This window comes from Procambarus clarkii, chromosome 16, assembly GCF_040958095.1.
Source record: "Procambarus clarkii isolate CNS0578487 chromosome 16, FALCON_Pclarkii_2.0, whole genome shotgun sequence".
Classification (NCBI taxonomy): domain Eukaryota; kingdom Metazoa; phylum Arthropoda; class Malacostraca; order Decapoda; family Cambaridae; genus Procambarus; species Procambarus clarkii.
The window spans coordinates 11,138,393-11,160,672 of record NC_091165.1 but is presented as its reverse complement, the minus strand read 5'-3'; the positions used below and the strand labels follow the sequence as shown (position 1 = coordinate 11,160,672).

The 22,280-nt window shown below is 40.8% G+C and overlaps 1 protein-coding gene across 2 annotated transcripts in view; it reads left to right on the top strand.

Moving 5' to 3' along the window:
* Nucleotides 1–2,425: 2,425 nt before the first annotated feature.
* Nucleotides 2,426–22,280, top strand: part of LOC138365419 (uncharacterized) — a 108,313-nt gene continuing 88,458 nt past the window's right edge. For both annotated transcript variants that reach the window (XR_011228802.1, XM_069325736.1), the window contains exon 1: nt 2,426–2,510. The gene's annotated coding sequence lies outside the window, so the exon portion shown is untranslated. The remainder of the gene's footprint in view (nt 2,511–22,280) is intronic.

Genomic DNA, 22,280 nt, shown 5'->3' with positions numbered 1-22,280 from the left:
TATTTTTTATAAAAGAGAGAGAGACTGAGACACACAGAGACAAAGACTGACACAGAAACAGAGACACACCGTGAGAGGCTAAGAAACAGATAGACAAAGTGAGAGGCTAAGTCAGAGAAAGAGACAGACAGTAGGTAAATTGATGGATGGACAGATGGAAAGATAGATGCATAGATTGATGGATAAATGTTTGTATAGATAGGTGAAGGGATATAAAGATTGTTACGGCCCTATTGGGTCGCAACTGGGTTCTTTCTCTGATCTTATTAGAGTTTGGGTATCCGGCCCCAAGCTAGTAGTGGCTTTCAAGAGGTGTGTTCCATAACGCAAGTAAATTAAAGGGGAAGGGATACAAATTAACTAAACTTAATATATAATTACCTTCACCATAAATAAATATATAAAAGGTCACAAGCGGGGTTGCTATTACTACACTTATTTACAATAACTTCTTCGAAGACACGGGATGCTCCACGGTGCTGAACGATGCTTAGCCCTTGATCCTCTTCTCGTGGCCTCTCGACGAATCCTTGGATTCTCCTAGCGAGTCTACCCCGGCCACAGGCCAGCCAAATCACAGTCCCACTGGGTGTACCGTCGTGGAGGCTGTCAACCACAAATCCATCCTGTTGCTGGCAGGTTCCAATCAGCTACACTGCATAGGCCACTCCACGACCGATACTAGGGTTGCGAGCCCTAGGCAGGAGCCTCGTGTGATTCTACAGATCACTCTCCTCACCACAACACCCCAGTGGCTAGTCTTCTCCACCAGTCAGCCTCGGGTACGACAATCCCTGGTTCTGCCACCTCACAGGCAGGCTAACACAACAGTGTTCATCCGGGGGGTGACTCACAGCTTCAGCAGCAAATACGTGGAGGTTCTACAGCTGCCTTGGGTAGACTGATCTAACGTCCACTACAGCAGTCCCAGGTCGACTCTGTAATCAGACACGTCATTAGTGCTGGGGACACTCTAGGGCACCTCACTTACAGGCTTAGACACAAACGTCCACCTATCTACTCCATAGATGGCGTTGCTGTCTAAGCGTCACCTCACCAGAGGTCAGCAGCGGCTATGTCACAAGCTGATTAAGACGGGAAACCAGCCCCTGTGGCCGGTATACCCTGTCGTCACTAGATGGCGCTGTCCATTTGGAGGGGGTTTCGGGAGCTGACCCACAGATTGCGTGGTCGTCACAGCTCCGTGCTCAGACGCTGGGCTCGGGTCCGTAACAAAGATGGACAGAAGGGAGCCAGACAGACAGACCCGGCAATGTTAAGTGCCTCCCTTTGTAGAATAGATATATAGAAATGTCTGTCAAAATGACTGTTCGATGTTGAAGGGCAGATGCATGGGGGCTAGCAGTACGCACATTTCCTCATTAATTTCTGTTGCATTCATGCTCTACATTGGCGGTTTGTGATTGACATGAATCTCTCTCTGTGTCTCGCTCTCTCTGACTCTCAGTATTTATCTCTCAGTCTATATAACTCTCCTAAAAAGTCGATGTTTTCATAATATCGTCGTTAAAATGGCTATCCCATGAACACTATTTTTTTTTAATATTGTAACTAAAAGGACTGTGCCTTAACGACGACTTTTTCACAATTTCTTCGGTGAAAGGATTATGCTAGGACGAAGTCTTTTCCAAAACATAGTCTTTAAATATCGTCGGTCGTGAGCGACGACCTTTTAAAAAACAAGATATCATCGTAAAAATGACTTCGCCTGGACAGCGACATTGCCACAACTAAAATAGCTTCGTCCTTGAGTAAATAAATATTCTAATTTCCTAGATGGTTAGAGTTAAAATTGAGTTATTAGTGTGAGTGAGTTAGACATAATAGTTAATAATGAGCTTATCAATGGAAAAAAATGGCTTGATTGGAATGGGTTGGAAGTGGCACTTGGTGCAGTTGCAAGGCGCCCAAACTGCTGATGTGATAAGGCATGTGAGATTGGGGATGAAGAAGACAGGGTCGGGGTGATAAAGAGGAGTGTTGTGTGATTGGGGAAGAAAGAGAGGAGTGGAGAATAAGGTGTGATCCTCAAAAAGAACGAAGAAGCTGATGTGTTATTGAAGTGGTGTTGTTGAGGTTCACTAATCCTTCTCTAGTAGGTGGTGTTTTTCGGGGTGGAATGGATGAGGCTCATCCATCCCACTCCGGGGGTGGGAGAAGGTATGAGAACTAAACCACACACACCAGAAGATGAGGAGACAACGACGTTTCAGTCCGTCCAGGACCATTATCAAGTCGATCTTCTGGAGTGTGCTTCAGTTTTCATATCTTCAATCCATGTTATTGTGACTTCTCCCAGCATGTGGGAGAAGGTGTACCGGTGAGAGTCCGCATGACTACCTGTTCAAGAGCTGATTAGAGATTAGGTAAGCTTTATCAATGGTGGGAGATTTACTCCATTTTCAAGGTGTCGTGTTTGTGCACGGTCGTTGTGGATCCTTTTCACCCAAGTAGTGCAGACGTACTTCAACCCGTGCTAGATAGTAAAGGTATGTAACAACAGCAGTTCTGTGTATTATGGTGGAACACTCGAGCCCATACACATACATACATACATACATACATACATACATATATATATATATATATATATATATATATATATATATATATATATATATATATATATATATATATATATACGCTGGTGCGTTCTGGCAACTAGTAGCCAGAACGCACTTTTTAGCCTACTATACAAGGCCCGATTTGCCTAATAAGCCAAGTTTTCCTGAATTAATATATTTTCTCTAAGTTTTTTCTTATGAAATGATAAAGCTACCCATTTCATTATGTATGAGGTCAATTTTTTTTTATTGGAGTTAAAATTAACGTAGATATATGACCAAACCTAACCAACCCTACTTAACTTAACCTGACCTATCTTTATAGGTTAGGTTAGGTATATATATTTATATATATATATATATATATATATATATATATATATATATATATATATATATATATATATATATATATATATATATGAATATGAAAACTCACACCCCAGAAGTGACTCGAACCCATACTCCCAGAAGCAACGCAACTGGTAACTACAGGGCGCCTTAATCCACTTGACCATCACGGCCGTCAAAAGGAAGTGATAGCCGAGGCTATTTGAGCCACTTCCCCGACGGCAACTCGGATGGTAATCTTGGGCATAGCATTTCACCAAATCACCTCATTCTTTGGGGCACATGTGAGGAACACAAATGCGAACAAGCCTGAATGGTCCCCAGGACTATATGCGAATGAAAACTCACACCCCAGAAGTGACTCGAACCCATACTCCCAGAAGCAACGCAACTGGTAACTACAGGGCACCTTAATCCACTTGACCATCACGGCCGTCAAAAAGAAGTGATAGCCGAGGCTATTTGAGCCACTTCCCCGACGGCAACTCGGATGGTAATCTTGGGCATAGCATTTCACCAAATCACCTCATTCTTTGGGGCACACGTGAGGAACACAAATGCGAACAAGCCTGAATGGTCCCCAGGACTATATGCGAATGAAAACTCACACCCCAGAAGTGACTCGAACCCATACTCCCAGAAGCAACGCAACTGGTAACTACAGGGCGCCTTAATCCACTTGACCATCACGGCCGTCAAAAGGAAGTGATAGCCGAGGCTATTTGAGCCACTTCCCCGACTGCAACTCGGATGGTAATCTTGGGCATAGCATTTCACCAAATCACCTCATTCTTTGGGGCACATGTGAGGAACACAAATGCGAACAAGCCTGAATGGTCCCCAGGACTATATGCGAATGAAAACTCACACCCCAGAAGTGACTCGAACCCATACTCCCAGAAGCAACGCAACTGGTAACTACAGGGCGCCTTAATCCACTTGACCATCACGGCCGTCAAAAGGATGTGATAGCCGAGGCTATTTGAGCCACTTCCCCGACGGCAACTCGGATGGTAATCTTGGGCATAGCATTTCACCAAATCACCTCATTCTTTGGGGCACACGCGAGGAACACAAATGCGAACAAGCCTGAATGGTCCCCAGGACTATATGCGAATGAAAACTCACACGCCAGAAGTGACTCGAACCCATACTCCCAGAAGCAACGCAACTGGTAACTACAGGGCGCCTTAATCCACTTGACCATCACGGCCGTCAAAAGGAAGTGATAGCCGAGGCTATTTGAGCCACTTCCCCGACGGCAACTCGGATGGTAATCTTGGGCATAGCATTTCACCAAATCACCGCATTCTTTGGGGCACACGTGAGGAACACAAATGCGAACAAGCCTGAATGGTCCCCAGGACTATATGCGAATGAAAACTCACACCCCAGAAGTGACTCGAACCCATACTCCCAGAAGCAACGCAACTGGTAACTACAGGGCGCCTTAATCCACTTGACCATCACGGCCGTCAAAAGGAAGTGATAGCCGAGGCTATTTGAGCCACTTCCCCGACGGCAACTCGGATGGTAATCTTGGGCATAGCATTTCACCAAATCACCTCATTCTTTGGGGCACACGTGAGGAACACAAATGCGAACAAGCCTGAATGGTCCCCAGGACTATATGCGAAAATTAAGGCGCCCTGTAGTTACCAGTTGCGTTGCTTCTGGGAGTATGGGTTCGAGTCACTTCTGGGGTGTGAGTTTTCATTCGCATATAGTTCTGGGGACCATTCAGGCTTGTTCGCATATATATATATATATATATATATATATATATATATATATATATATATATATATATATATATATATATATATATATATATATATATATGTCGTACCTAGTAGCCAGAACGCACTTCTCAACCTACTATGCAAGGCTCGATTTGCCTAATAAGCCAAGTTTTCCTGAATTAATATATTTTCTCTAATTTTTTTCTCATAAAATGATATAGCTACCCATTTCATTATGTATCAGGTCAATTTTTTTTTATTGGAGTTAAAATTAACGTAGATATATGACCGAACCTAACCATCCCTACCTAACCTAACCTAACCTATCTTTATAGGTTAGGTTAGGTTAGGTAGCAGAAAAAGTTAGGTTAGGTTAGGTTAGGTAGGTTAGGTAGTAGAAAAAACATTATTTCATGAAAACTTGGCTTATTAGGCAAATCGGGCCTTGCATAGTAGGCTGAGAAGTGCGTTCTGGCTACTAGGTACGACATATATATATATATATATATATATATATATATATATATATATATATATATATATATATATATATATATATATATATATATATATATATATATATACACATATATATATATGTATGTATATATATATGGGGCGACATATATATATACATATATATATATTTCATTGAATATGACCGCATATTCTGTATTTATTATTTTCTGGTTTAGGGCTTCTATCCCTCTAACTATTTTCTTAGCGTCAGGGCTTAATTGAAATAGGAGTTCTCCAAAACTCATTTTCGTACTTTTAAGGTGAAGAAAAGAAGTGATTTACTATAGAGTGTATTACACTTATTTATATAATTTGCACAACGTTTCGAACCTCCATGGTTCATTCTCAAGTGAACAGATCTTACAATACTAGTTGATTTTATACCCGCACTGGGTCAGGTGATAATACAATAAAAGTGAAAACATGGGGGGGATACATAAGGGATAAATGTGAGGTGAAACAGAGGTAACTGCAGAAGGCTTATTGGCCCATACGAGGCAGCTCCTATCTAAACACAAAGATTAATCCAGTGTAATTGGCCTATTATGTTGGGCATTGTCTTCTGTGTTGGCAATATATATATATATATATATATATATATATATATATATATATATATATATATATATATATATATATATATATATATATAACTGAAAACTCACACCCCAGAAGTGACTCGAACCCATACTCCCAGAAGCAACGCATCTGGTATGTACAAGACGCCTTAATCCACTTGACCATCACGACCGGACATAATGAGGTGATAGCCGAGGCTATTTGAACCACCCCACCGCCGGCACTCGGTGGTTCAAATAGCCTCGGCTATCACCTCATTATGTCCGGTCGTGATGGTCAAGTGGATTAAGGCGTCTTGTACATACCAGATGCGTTGCTTCTGGGAGTATGGGTTCGAGTCACTTCTGGGGTGTGAGTTTTCAGTTGCATATGTCCTGGGGACCATTCAGGCTTGTTCGCATATATATATATATATATATATATATATATATATATATATATATATATATATATATATATATATATGTCGTACCTAGTAGCCAGAACGCACTTCTCAGCCTACTATGCAAGGCCCGATTTGCCTAATAAGCCAAGTTTTCATGAATTAATTGTTTTTCGACTACCTAACCTACCTAACCTAACCTAACCTAAGTTTTTCTGCCACCTAACCTAACCTAACCTATTAAGATAGGTTAGGTTAGGTTAGGTAGGGTTGGTTAGGTTCGGTCATATATCTACGTTAATTTTAACTCCAATAAAAAAAATTGACCTCATACATAATGAAATGGGTAGCTTTATCATTTCATAATAAAAAAATTAGAGAAATTATAATAATTCAGGAAAACTTGGCTTACTAGGCAAATCGGGCCTTGCATAGTAGGCTGAGAAGTGCATTCTGGCTACTAGGTACGACATATATATATATATATATATATATATATATATATATATATATATATATATATATATATATATATATATATATATATATATATATGTCGTACCTAGTAGCCAGAACGCACTTCTCAGCCTTCTATGCAAGGCCCGATTTGCCTAATAAGCCAAGTTTTCATGAATTGTTTTTCGACTACCTAACCTAACTTTTTCGGCTACCTAACCTAACCTAACCTATAAAGATAGGTTAGGTTAGGTAGGGTTGGTTAGGTTCGGTCATATATCTACGTTAATTTTAACTCCAATAACAAAAAATTGACCTCATACATAATGAAATGGGTAGCTTTATCATTTCATAAGAAACAAAATCGAGAAAATATATTAATTCAGGAAAACTTGGCTTATTAGGCAATCGGCCTTGCATAGCAGGCCGAGTACGACGTTTTGGCTACTAGGTACATATATATATGTATGTATATATATATATATATATATATATATATATATATATATATATATATATATATATATATATATATATATATATATATATATATATATATATATATATATACACACACACACACATTAATATATATATATATATGTCGTACCTAGTAGCCAGAACGCACTTCTCAGCCTACTATGCAAGGCCCGATTTGCCTAATAAGCCAAGTTTTCATGAATTAATTGTTTTTCGACTACCGAACCTACCTAACCTAACCGAACCTAACTTTTTCGGCTACATAACCCAACCTAACCTATAGAGGTAGGTTAGGTTAGGTTAGGTAGGGTTGGTTAGGTTCGGTCATATATCTACGTTAATTTTAACTCCAATGAAAAAAAATTGACCTCATACATAATTAAATGGGTAGCTTTATCATTTCATAACAAAAAATTTAGAGAAAATATATTAATTCAGGAAAACTTGGCTTATTAGGCAAATCGGGCCATGCATAGTAGGCTGAGAAGTGAGATCTGGCTACTAGGTACGACATATATATATATATATATATATATATATATATATATATATATATATATATATATATATATATATATATATATATATATATATATATATATATATGTCGTACCTAATAGCCAGAACGCACTTCTCAGCCTACTATTCAAGGCCCGATTTGCCTAATAAGCCAAGTTTTCATGAATTAATGTTTTTTCGTCTACCTAACCTACCTAACCTAACCTAACCTAGCTTTTTTTGGCTACCTAACCTAACCTTACCTATAAATATAGGTTAGGTTAGGTTAGGTAGGGTTGGTTAGGTTCGGTCATATATCTACGTTAATTTTAACTCCAATAAAAAAAAATTGACATCATACATAGAGAAAAGGGGTTGCTTTATCATTTCAAAAGAAAAAAATTATAGTAAATATATTAATTCAGGAAAACTTGGCTTATTAGGCAAATCGGGCCTTGAATAGTAGGCTGAGAAGTGAGTTCTGGCTACTAGGTACGACATATATATATATATATATATATATATACATATATATATATGTATATATATATATATATATATATATATATATGTATATATATATATATATATATATATATATATATATATATATATATATATATATATATATATATATATGTCGTACCTAGTAGCCAGAACTCACTTCTCAGCCTACTATTCAAGGCCCGATTTGCCTAATAAGCCAAGTTTTCCTGAATTAATATATTTAATATAATTTTTTTCTTATGAAATGATAAAGCAACCCTTTTCTCTATGTATGAGGTCAATTTTTTTTTATTGGAGTTAAAATTAACGTAGATATATGACCGAACCTAACCGACCCTACCTAACCTAACCTAACCTATATTTATAGGTAAGGTTAGGTTAGGTAGCCAAAAAAAGCTAGGTTAGGTTAGGTTAGGTAGGTTAGGTAGACGAAAAAACATTAATTCATGAAAACTTGGCTTATTAGGCAAATCGGGCCTTGAATAGTAGGCTGAGAAGTGCGTTCTGGCTATTAGGTACGACATATATATATATATATATATATATATATATATATATATATATATATATATATATATATATATATATATATGTCGTACCTAGTAGCCAGAACTCACTTTTTGGCCTACTATTCAAGGCCCGATTTGCCTAATAAGCCAAGTTTTCCTGAATTAATATATTATTTCTAATTTTTTTCTTATGAAATGATAAAGCTACCCATTTCATTATGTATGAGGTCAATTTTTTTTTATTGGAGTTAAAATTAACGTAGATATATGACCGAACCTAACCAACCCTACCTAACCTAACCTAACCTATCTTTATAGGTTAGGTTTGGTTAGGTAGCCGAAAAAGTTAGGTTAGGTTAGGTTAGGTAGGTTAGGTAGTCGAAAAACAAATAATTCATGAAAACTTGGCTTATTAGGCAAATCGGGCCTTGCATAGTAGGCTGAGAAGTACGTTCTGGCTACTAGGTACGACATATATATATATATATATATATATATATATATATATGCGAACAAGCCTGAATGTCCCCAGGACTATATGCGAATGAAAACTCACACCCCAGAAGTGACTCGAACCCATACTCCCAGAAGCAACGCAACTGGTAACTACAGGGCGCCTTAATCCGCTTGACCATCAGGGCCGTCAAAAGGAAGTGATAGCCGAGGCTATTTGAGCCACTTCCCCGACGGCAACTCGGATGGTTATCTTGGGCATAGCAATATTATATGCTATATTATATGCATAGCAATATTATTTGCTATGCCCAAGATAACCATCCGAGTTGCCGTCGGGGAAGTGGCTCAAATAGCCTCCGCTATCACTTCCTTTTGACGGCCGTGATGGTCAAGCGGATTAAGGCGCCCTGTAGTTACCAGTTGCGTTGCTTCTGGGAGTATGGGTTCGAGTCACTTCTGGGGTGTGAGTTTTCATTCATATATATATATATATATATATATATATATATATATATATATATATATATATATATATATATGTACCTAGTAGCCAAAACGTCGTACTCGGCCTGCTATGCAAGGCCGATTGCCTAATAAGCCATGTTTTCATGAATTAATTGTTTTGCGACTACCTAGCCTAACCTAACCTAACTTTTTCGGCTGCATAACCTAACCTAACCTATAAAGATAGGTTACGTTAGGTTATATATATATCTATATAACCTAACGACATATGTATATATATATATATATATATATATATATATATATATATATATATATATATATATATATATATATATATATATATATATATATATATATATATATATATATATATATATATACATTAAATATATATATATATATATATATATATATATATAATATATATATATATATATATATATATATTTAATGTATATATATATATATATATATATATATATATATATATATATATATATATATATATATATATATATATATATATATATATATATATGTCGTACCTAGTAGCCAGAACGCACTTCTGAGCCTACTATGCAAGGCCCGATTTGCCTAATAAGCCAAGTTTTCATGAATTAATTGCTTTTCGACTACCTAACCTGCCTAACCTAACCTAACCTAACTTTTTCGGCTACCAAACCTAACCTAACCTATAAAGATGGGTTAGGTTTGGTTGGGTAGAGTTGGTTAGGTTCGGTCATATATCTACGTTAATTTTAACTAAAATAACAAAATTGACCTCATACATAATGAAATGGGTAACTTTATCATTTCATAAGAAAAAAATTTGAGAAAATATATTAATTCAGGTATCTACATGGTATCCATGTAGAAGTTCGCAAACAGGACACCTAGGGAAGAACCCATGGCGACCCCATCTACTTGCTTATACATGTGCCCATCCGGGCTCAAGAAGGGTGCCTCTTTAGTACAAGAGCCCGAATGGACACATGTATAAGCAAGTAGATGGGGTTGCCATGGGATCTCCCCTAGGTGTCCTGTTTGCAAACTTCTACATGGGTCCCATCGAGCAAAAAGTCTTAGTCGACAAGAACTTGAAACCGGCCATATACTGCAGGTATGTTGACGACATTTTTACACAGGTACCTGATGTCAGACATCTGCAGGAGCTGAAGGAGGCATTTGAGCAGAGTTCTGTGTTGCGTTTCACTTACGAGATGGAGAAGGATGGGAAGCTGCCCTTTCTAGATGTAACAGTCATGGAAAGGAGCGGAGTTTTCCACACTGCAGTCTACACTAAGGAAACAAACTTAGGAATGTGCCTGAATGCCAACAGTGACTGCCCGGACAGGTACAAGAGGAGTGTTGTTAACGCTTATGTCGACCGTGCCCTCAGCCACAGCTCAGAATGGAAGCAAGTCGACGAAGAACTCTGTAGGGTAAGGCAGGTCCTAGTCAACAACGGCTTCTCCAATGGTTTCGTGGAAGACATCATAAGAAGGAAAGTGAAACACCATGCAACCTCTGAAGAGACAACTAACACAACACCTATACCCCCTATTAGACTATTTTACAGGAACTTCTTTTCCACAGCCCATAAAACGGAGGAAAGGGTCCTGAAAGATATTGTCAGTAGAAACGTTATCCCTACATACAAAAATCAGAAGATACAACTGACAATTTACTATAAAACAAAAAAAAACGGCCAGCCTACTTATGAGAAACTCTCCAGACACAAAGCAAAACGTTTTAAAAGAGACCAACGTCGTCTTTGCCTTCAAATGACCTCTTGGGGATTGTAAGCCTCAAAAAACTCAGTATATAGGCAAGACAACAACATCTCTCTCCAGGCGTTTAATGATGCATAAGCAACAGGGCTCCATTAAGGATAGCCTCTTCCCACAACCAAACCATCACCAGAGAAATCTTAGCAAACAACACAGAATTCATCGATAGATACAGCGATAGCAGGCGGCTCGACGTCTGCGAGGCACTACACATCAAGAAGTCAACACCAGCAATCAACAGCCAATTAATGCACAACTATATTCTACCCACTTCAAGACTCTGCTCCAATATAGAAGCATCAAGAAATATGGGCCAATAAAAATAGGCCTTCTGCAGTTACCTACTTTTAATACCTGTTTGTATTTCATTGTTTCGTGTTCTGTCTTGTGTTAAAAGTTTATTTTCACCTCATCCAAAACTATTGTAACATGTCACTTCACCCAAATGTAGGTATAAAAACTCGAAAGGTGTTTAAGCTCTATTCAGTTAAAGTTGTGTGTGTTTGTGTAAACTAAAGTCTTTGAAAATGTAATAAGTTTTACGAAACGCGCTCAAGTGTCGCGTCAGACTAGAAATAAAAATGAATTTTGGAGAATTGATCTTTGAATTACCATCAACAGTGAAAAGAAACGTAAGAAAGATCGAGAAAATTCGTGTTAGAATTATTAATCTTACTTTTTCGGTCATATTTAATAATATATATATATATATATATATATATATATATATATATATATATATATATATATATATATATATATATAATTGTGTGTGTGTGTGTATATCACGAAAATAGACACGTGATTAAGAATGTGACAGTGTCAGACCACGGAGGAAAATGAAACAGGAATTTCCTTAAGTACTTTCGTATATTAAATACATTCCTTCTGAAGATGTATTTAATATACGAAAGTACTTAAGGAAATTCCTGTTTCATTTTCCTCCGTGGTCTGACATTGTCATATATATATATATATATATATATATATATATATATATATATATATATATATATATATATATATATATATATATATATATATATGTATATATATATATATATATATATATATATATATATATATATATATATATATATATATATATATATATGAATGAAAACTCACACCCCAGAAGTGACTCGAACCCATACTCCCAGAAGCAACGCAACTGGTAACTACAGGGCGCCTTAATCCGCTTGACCATCACGGCCGTCAAAAGGAAGTGATAGCCGAGGCTATTTGAGCCACTTCCCCGACGGCAACTCGGATGGTAATCTTGGGCATAGCATTTCACCAAATCACCTCATTCTTTGCGGCACACGTGAGGAACACAAATGCGAACAAGCCTGAATGGTCCCCAGGACTATATGCGAATGAAAACTCACACCCCAGAAGTGACTCGAACCCATACTCCCAGAAGCAACGCAACTGGTAACTACAGGGCGCCTTAATCCGCTTGACCATCACGGCCGTCAAAAGGAAGTGATAGCCGAGGCTATTTGAGCCACTTCCCCGACGGCAACTCGGATGGTAATCTTGGGCATAGCATTTCACCAAATCACCTCATTCTTTGGGGCACACGTGAGGAACACAAATGCGAACAAGCCTGAATGGTCCCCAGGACTATATGCGAATGAAAACTCACACCCCAGAAGTGACTCGAACCCATACTCCCAGAAGCAACGCAACTGGTAACTACAGGGCGCCTTAATCCGCTTGACCATCACGGCCGTCAAAAGGAAGTGATAGCCAAGGCTATTTGAGCCACTTCCCCGACGGCAACTCGGATGGTAATCTTGGGCATAGCATTTCACCAAATCACCTCATTCTTTGGGGCACACGTGAGGAACACAAATGCGAACAAGCCTGAATGGTCCCCAGGACTATATGCGAATGAAAACTCACACCCCAGAAGTGACTCGAACCCATACTCCCAGAAGCAACGCAACTGGTAACTACAGGGCGCCTTAATCCGCTTGACCATCACGGCCGTCAAAAGGAAGTGATAGCCGAGGCTATTTGAGCCACTTCCCCGACGGCAACTCGGATGGTAATCTTGGGCATAGCATTTCACCAAATCACCTCATTCTTTGGGGCACACGTGAGGAACACAAATGCGAACAAGCCTGAATGGTCCCCAGGACTATATGCGAATGAAAACTCACACCCCAGAAGTGACTCGAACCCATACTCCCAGAAGCAACGCAACTGGTAACTACAGGGCGCCTTAATCCGCTTGACCATCACGGCCGTCAAAAGGAAGTGATAGCCGAGGCTATTTGAGCCACTTCCCCGACGGCAACTCGGATGGTAATCTTGGGCATAGCATTTCACCAAATCACCTCATTCTTTGGGGCACACGTGAGGAACACAAATGCGAACAAGCCTGAATGGTCCCCAGGACTATATGCGAATGAAAACTCACACCCCAGAAGTGACTCGAACCCATACTCCCAGAAGCAACGCAACTGGTAACTACAGGGCGCCTTAATCCGCTTGACCATCACGGCCGTCAAAAGGAAGTGATAGCCGAGGCTATTTGAGCCACTTCCCCGACGGCAACTCGGATGGTAATCTTGGGCATAGCATTTCACCAAATCACCTCATTCTTTGGGGCACACGTGAGGAACACAAATGCGAACAAGCCTGAATGGTCCCCAGGACTATATGCGAATGAAAACTCACACCCCAGAAGTGACTCGAACCCATACTCCCAGAAGCAACGCAACTGGTAACTACAGGGCGCCTTAATCCGCTTGACCATCACGGCCGTCAAAAGGAAGTGATAGCCGAGGCTATTTGAGCCACTTCCCCGACGGCAACTCGGATGGTAATCTTGGGCATAGCATTTCACCAAATGAAATGCCGTCGGGGAAGTGGCTCAAATAGCCTCGGCTATCACTTCCTTTTGACGGCCGTGATGGTCAAGCGGATTAAGGCGCCCTGTAGTTACCAGTTGCGTTGCTTCTGGGAGTATGGGTTCGAGTCACTTCTGGGGTGTGAGTTTTCATTCGCATATAGTCCTGGGGACCATTCAGGCTTGTTCGCATTTGTGTTCCTCACGTGTGCCCCAAAGAATGAGGTGATTTGGTGAAATGCTATGCCCAAGATTACCATCCGAGTTGCCGTCGGGGAAGTGGCTCAAATAGCCTCGGCTATCACTTCCTTTTGACGGCCGTGATGGTCAAGCGGATTAAGGCGCCCTGTAGTTACCAGTTGCGTTGCTTCTGGGAGTATGGGTTCGAGTCACTTCTGGGGTGTGAGTTTTCATTCGCATATAGTCCTGGGGACCATTCAGGCTTGTTCGCATTTGTGTTCCTCACGTGTGCCCCAAAGAATGAGGTGATTTGGTGAAATGCTATGCCCAAGATTACCATCCGAGTTGCCGTCGGGGAAGTGGCTCAAATAGCCTCGGCTATCACTTCCTTTTGACGGCCGTGATGGTCAAGCGGATTAAGGCGCCCTGTAGTTACCAGTTGCGTTGCTTCTGGGAGTATGGGTTCGAGTCACTTCTGGGGTGTGAGTTTTCATTCGCATATAGTCCTGGGGACCATTCAGGCTTGTTCGCATTTGTGTTCCTCACGTGTGCCCCAAAGAATGAGGTGATTTGGTGAAATGCTATGCCCAAGATTACCATCCGAGTTGCCGTCGGGGAAGTGGCTCAAATAGCCTCGGCTATCACTTCCTTTTGACGGCCGTGATGGTCAAGCGGATTAAGGCGCCCTGTAGTTACCAGTTGCGTTGCTTCTGGGAGTATGGGTTCGAGTCACTTCTGGGGTGTGAGTTTTCATTCGCATATAGTCCTGGGGACCATTCAGGCTTGTTCGCATATATATATATATATATATATATATATATATATAACTATATATATATATATATATATATATATATATATATATATATATATATATATATATATATATATATATATATATATATATATATATGCAAAAAAGCCTGAATGGTCTCCAGGCATATATGCAACTGAAAACTCACACCCCAGAAGTAACTCAAACCCATACTGCCAGGAGAACTTTGCAACTCGTGTACAGGAAACCTTAACCACTCGACCATCACGACCGGACAAAAGATGATGGTAGTTGAGGCTATTTTCCCATCATCCCGCCGGCACTCTGACAGCAATCATGAGCATAGTATTTTATCAAATCACCTCATTCTTTGGGGCACACCTGAGGAACACGAATGCAAACAAGCCTGAATGGTCCCCAGGCATATATGCAACTGAAAACTCACATGTGACTCGAACCTATACTGCCAGGAGCACTTTGCAACTGGTGTACAGGACACCTTACCACTTGACCATCACGACTGGACAAAAGATAATGGTAGCCGAGGCTATTTCCGCATCATCCCGCCGGCACTCTGACAGCAATCATGGGCATAGTATTTTATCAAATCGCCTCATTCTTTGGGGCACAAATGAGGAACACAAATGCGAACAAGCCTGAATGGTCCCCAGGCATATGTGGTAACCGACCTGTGAGATTTATATTTACGTTAATTTGTATACTTCGATAGCAATTTGTATGATGATAAGTGGACTGTATTTCTGCAATAATCTCACAAATCGATCCACTACACATTAGGGGGTTTAATATTGAATTTATATATATGCAGCCAATCAAACTACAGTATTAAACTATATATATTGTTAAACATTGAAGAGGTTCCTTATCTTATTGTGCAGCAGACCTTAGTCCACCAGGTATAACCAGGATGTAGACACCACATTTTCCCTCGTGTGAGGTAGCTTCCATCACCCTGGTAACTGATGCACAAAGCATGCTTCCTCGTCTTGACCTGTCAAAAGGGCGCTAGCTGTAAAGCCAGAATCCTAATATATGACAGCTATATCAGAGAAAACACTGTACAAGGAACCATAAAGACCTAGGCTTAATTACCTTTTATTAAGAGGCAGTTCGTATTCTAATTGGCTCGCCCCTATCTAATGACATTAATGGCCATAAATGATAGATAAATGGGTTTCGGCAGAACACTTAACTTGTATTTGTTGACAGCGTGTTGATGATGGTACACCTTTCGTTTCCATAACACTTCGTCCAAGTAAAATTAACAGGAGCCGAAATGCTCCTGTGAGCCTCTGGTCTAAGTACAATAACAATGGGTGACCTCTCTCTCCTCACTGACGCTACTGGCCTACATTGTCCATATGACAGTAAGTGACAGAAGGGTCACATTTACTCTATTTTAATATTGATAATTAATAAACACTTTTGCGCTAACCGGACACACCGCTGCATCCTGTTTCGTCTAACGCCAACGCATAGTGGACATAAAGTTATGTCCTCTTTTAAAATATTTGTATAAAATTCAATTTTAATCCGATTTCATTGGGGTTTGTTTCAAACGACGCGCCATGAAGTTCTCTTTCTCGCCACTAGGCCGCCCGGCGCGTCGGGCTACCCGGTCACGTGACGGGCCCATTGTTTTCGTGTCACTTGTCGTGAGTCGATCACGCTCCCCTCGCGCGCCAAACTCGAGCATTTTTACCCGTTTCCGTGTGGATTATACCCAATTACTTCTTCAAAAATGGATCAAGGTCAAGGCCCAAGCACTTCTACGCCCAAGGAAGCCTCCAGGTCATCGAGAGTGAACATAATAACCCAGATTTTTAAAAAGTGGAGCGGAGTGAAGCTCACACCAACGAAAATTCCAGGCCTTGTGGAGGATTTATCAGAAGCTGAAGGTGATGTAGAGGTATTGGAGGAAGATTTTGGAACCCACAACGATTATAGTGGACCTAGACCTAGAGGGAATGATACGGCAACGAGTGATGAGGAGACTGAGGCCCTCACCGAGGAAGAGGAGGCACCGCGACCCCCTCCTCCTAATCCATCTCGGCGCACACGTGGTGCATCTAGGCTACCTAGAAAAGTAGCTACCAGAAATGTTGCTCGTCGTAGGAACACACGACTAATTGCGCCAAGTGATTCTGAAAGTATAAGTGATGAGGAAAGTGATGAGGATTCATTCGAGCCTCCTGAAAGGCGTACACGTACAGTACATACTCGGCAGGCTGGGGCTGGAGTCGTAGCAATACTCCTCCAGTTGTTGATGATTTTACTGGAAATCCTGGACTGAAAATTCCCAAGCCTACTAGTGCACTGGCTTATATTCAATTGTTCATCACGCGTGCCCTCCTTGAGTTCTTGACCGTTGAAACAAATTTGTACGCCTCGCAGTTATTCCGGATGGCCAATGAAAATGTATCAGATAATTGGAACCCAGTGAAGGTGAGTGAAATGGCGCGATTCCTAGGACTGTTCATATTGATGGGCATAATTAGGCTCCCAACTATGAGGATGTATTGGCAAACAGCAAAGCCATGGCATGCACGTTTCTTCAGCTTGTTCATGCTGTCCAGACGATTCCAGCATATAAACCAGTTTTTCCACACATTCAATACCAATGCAGTGCCCGTGAACAATCGTGATAAGTTGATAAAAGTGAGGCCAGTGATGGATTACTTGAAAGACAGGTTTGCTGAAGTTTACATCCCCAAGAAAGAGTTGTGTTTGGATGAGGGTACAATGCCATGGCGAGGCCGACTATCCTTCAAAGTGTACAATCCAAACAAACCAGACAAGTATGGTGTGAAACTTTATATGCTTGCTGAATCTGTCTCTGGGTACATATATGACTTTGACGTATACTCAGGTATTGGTAAGACGATAGTGGATACAGTAACGGGGTTGATGCAGCCTTTAGTGAACATGGGTTACCATTTGTACATGGATAATTACTACAACTCGGTTACCCTGACAGAAACATTGAGAGAACTTGGGTTGTACACATGTGGCACAATTAGAATGCTACGTGGCGCCCCAAAGGTATTGCAAGCTCTAGCCAAGGATAAACTTCACTGGATACCACCGTATACCGCCGTAAAGATAACACCTTCATTCTCCTGTGGAAAGACAAGCGAGTAGTCTCAATAATTACCAACATCCACAATGCAGACACTCAGCGAGTTCAGCGAAGGAAACGAATTCGCAACCGAGACGGAACAAGTGGAATACAACAGGTAACAGTGAACAAACCTACTGCAATTTGCGAGTACAATAAGTTCATGAAAGGTGTGGACCACTTCGATCAAATGGTTAAATATTACCATTTTACCAGGAAAACTCACAAGTGGACCAAAAAGATTACCTTTTATTTCCTGCAAATGGCATTGCATAATGCCTATGTTTTGTACAAATACAACACAACTGATCGAAAAAAGCTAACATTGCTACAGTTCCACGAAGTGGCAATCTGGGCCCTATTGAACTGGGACACAGAGGAGTGGCCTAAAACAACATCATCATCTCAACACTTGCGGCACTCTCCAGACATAAATGATGACACAGCTCCTGCCAATGCTGACGCCATGCCAACTCCCGGACCATCTGGTGTGAGGCGGCCTTTGTTCACTACACCACCTGAAGATGAAGCAGACACCGAATCTGAACCCGACATGTCTGCCACACTGCCAGTTGATGAAACTGTTTTGTCAGATGAATCTGACTCTCCTGCAAATGTTACACCTCCAGCGAGAAGACCTGGCCCTATTGTTGATTCAGAAAATCGCATGAGCACAAAACTGAAACATGAAATTTACAGACTGCCCAAACGTCTCAAGTGTCATGTATGCGCACGGTCCGGTAAAAGGAAGGACACGAACATAGGATGCAGGACCTGTGGTGTTGCACTCTGTGTTATTCCCTGCTACACCAATTACCACCAGAAAACGGTGTGTTGGGTGGTGAAGTAACCACCCGCAACAGCTTCACTCCACCTGCAAACCATCTGTTGAGCAACTTCAGGAATGAAGAACCTGAAGAAGGTGGAGTGAAGAACAAATGCTCAACTTACTGTTCCACAACCGGCCTTCCCTTGGTAAGTACACCTATTTGGTCCAAGTTTGTGTAGTATAATTTAGCTCATAGAACATTCTATTGCGAACACATTGCCACAAAAATGAATGACATACATACAATAATAATATCAGAACAGTGAAATAAGTATAAACTTTCAAAGCAACGTTTCGCGCATGTGTCGTCCGGTCACCGTTACCGGGTAACAGTGCGCCCACTTCCCACACTCTTGCGGGTGGGCCGCGACCATTATTCTACGATTATATTCATATCACCGTGTTGGGAATTTCATTGGGAGTCCATTGATACCAAAATTAAGGCTGTAGGACAATTGTAGAGGTGATAATAATCCCAAGAGTAAAAACATTTTGTTGCTGTTGGGAGCTCACGGCGACTCATCTTCGTAGTTATTTATTTCGTGCTGGTATCTCTATAGCTTTCGTGACTTTTTTTACTGATGTTCTTCTAGAGAATTTTATTGCGAACACGTTGGTACCAAAATGAAATACGTAGCATGAGAACTAAGGTCAGAAGAGTAAAAAGAGTATACACATTTTTGTTTTTAAGCTTAAGCGATAAAAACGCCGCGCGCACATACGGTTGGCTGACTGACCTTCGCCGAGAGCGCAAAAGTGTTAAGTTAATTTATATGAGATGTTTTATGATGGTAAAGTCCAAAGACTAATGTATTTAAGAATAATTCCCAGCAGAATAGCTGGTGAAATATAATAGTATGTGGTAATGATATCCCGTTTTTTATAGACGGAAAATTCCACTACAAGTTACATTTTCTATGGGGTAATTTGTTTATACAATGCAGCAATATTATCTGCCTGTATGATATTATTAAATGGTGTCGGATTTTCCGACATAATTCCCCGGGGGGCTGCTCACGGGTCGAAGTCCTCTTTAGAATAGACGAACACCGATACTCCTCCTTCGAATTATTAGCTTAATTTGTTGTTAGTTGTTAGTAATCACACATTTGTGCGTCTGTTCGTACAGGACGGATGTCCCGTACTAGAGTTGCAGGGGTTAGAAGTCTAATGCAACTTCATTTCCCTGTTAACTCTTGAAAGGTTAAAATTGAAGCCTAATTACATATTATTTAACCCAGGAGACTGGATGTGATCAAGTACTACAGTCAAGTATGATTCAGGGACTGCAGTGAGATCAGTGACATTAGATATAACTTGAAGCTTGTTGTTACGGACCCGAGTCCAGCGTCCGAGCCCGGAGCAGTGACGATCACGCCATCTGTGGGTCAGCTCCCGAAACCCCCTCCAAATGGACGACGCCATCTAGTGAGGACGAGATATACTGGCCACAAGGGCTAGTTTCCCGTCCTGATCAGCTCATAACACAGCCGCTGCTGACCTCTGGTGAGGTGGAGCTTAGACAGCAATGCCATCTATGGAGTGGATAGGTGGGCATTTGTGTCTAAGCCTGTAAGTGAAGTACCCTAGAGTGTCCCTATTACTGATGACGTGTCCGATTACAGAGTCGACCTGGGACTGCTGTAACGGAAGTTGGATCAGTCTACCCAAGGCAGCCGTAGAACCTCCACGCATTTGCCGCTGAAACTGTGAGTCTCCCCCCCCCCCCCGGATGAACACTGTTGTGTTAGCCTGCCTGTGAGGTGGCAGATCCAGGGATTGTCGTACCCGGGGCTGACTAGTGGAGAAGACTAACCACTGGGGTGTTGTGGTGAGGAGAGTGACCTGTGAAGTCACACGAGGCTCCTGCCTAGGGCTCGCAACCCTAGTATCGGTCGTGAAGTGGCCTAACCAGCGGAACTGATTGGAACCTGCCAGCTACAGGCTGGATTTGTGGTTGATGGCCTCCACAACGGTGCCCCCAGTGGAGCTGTGATTTGGCTGACCTGTGGCCAGGGTAGACTCGAGAGAATCGAAGGATTCATCGTGAGGCCACAAGAGGACCAAGGGCTAAGCATCGTTGAGCACCGTGGAACACTCCGCGTCTTCAGAGGAAGACCAAATTGTACATAATAGTGTTTATACCTCCCCTGTGTGATAATTTATATATTATTTATGGTGACGGTGATAATTATATATTTAAGTTTTTGCCTTTGTCTCCCTTCCCCTTTAATTTACTTGCGTTACGGAACACACTCCTTGAAAGCCACTACTAACTTGGGGCCGGATACCCAAGCTCTTTTAACATCAGAGAAAGAACCCAGTTGCGACCCAAGAGGGCCGTAACACTTGTTCAGGTAACTGGGGCCGGATTCAGGAAGGTACTTACGAAGGTTTTTCCTCTTAGCTAAGAGTGTTTTCCGTCTTAGCGCCTTCGTGGCGGCTACGTCCGTATTCAATTAACTACCCTAAGTGGAAAAACCTTCGTAAGTTCATTCCGGGATTTAAGTGTGGTTTCGACCACTCGTAGCTTTACGTAAACTGGATATGTCATTTTTTCTCTACTACATAACACTGGGATCGATTTATGATATTGGAACATGACCAAAATATTATAGCTGGTGAATCTAGTGAAGAGGAATCCTTCGTGTTAGTTATATATGCATTCTCTGCTTGAAACTTGAAGTAAATGTGTTTGATGATAGTAGAATTAGTTTTATAATAGCAAGATATTATACCAGTAGTTATTAAGTAAATAAACACTGGTGAACATGAAATATGAGAGAAGGTGATGAGCCCTGCCTGATGGGATCATTTACTATCACCAAATGCCCCTGTTCACCTAGTAGTAAGGGTGTACCTTAGCTATACATACCCATTTCTAATTTATTTAGTTTGGTTTTATTTTGAAATTAAATCTGGGTGAGACATAAAATAAAAATATGCTGCACAAATGATGTTAGGTAAGGAGAAGGGTAAAAATGTCAAAAGCTTTATTCATTGAATACTTAAAGCTATAATTATGACTATATAGATTATTAAAAAAGAGAGAGGGAAGTAGGGGTCCAAGACCTCTTCCTGTTATACAATTTGGGTGTGGAACAAGTAATTATCAAAAGAAGGCACCATGCCGGGAAGGCTATGTAACAGTAAGGCAGTGAGGTGAGGCAGCTAC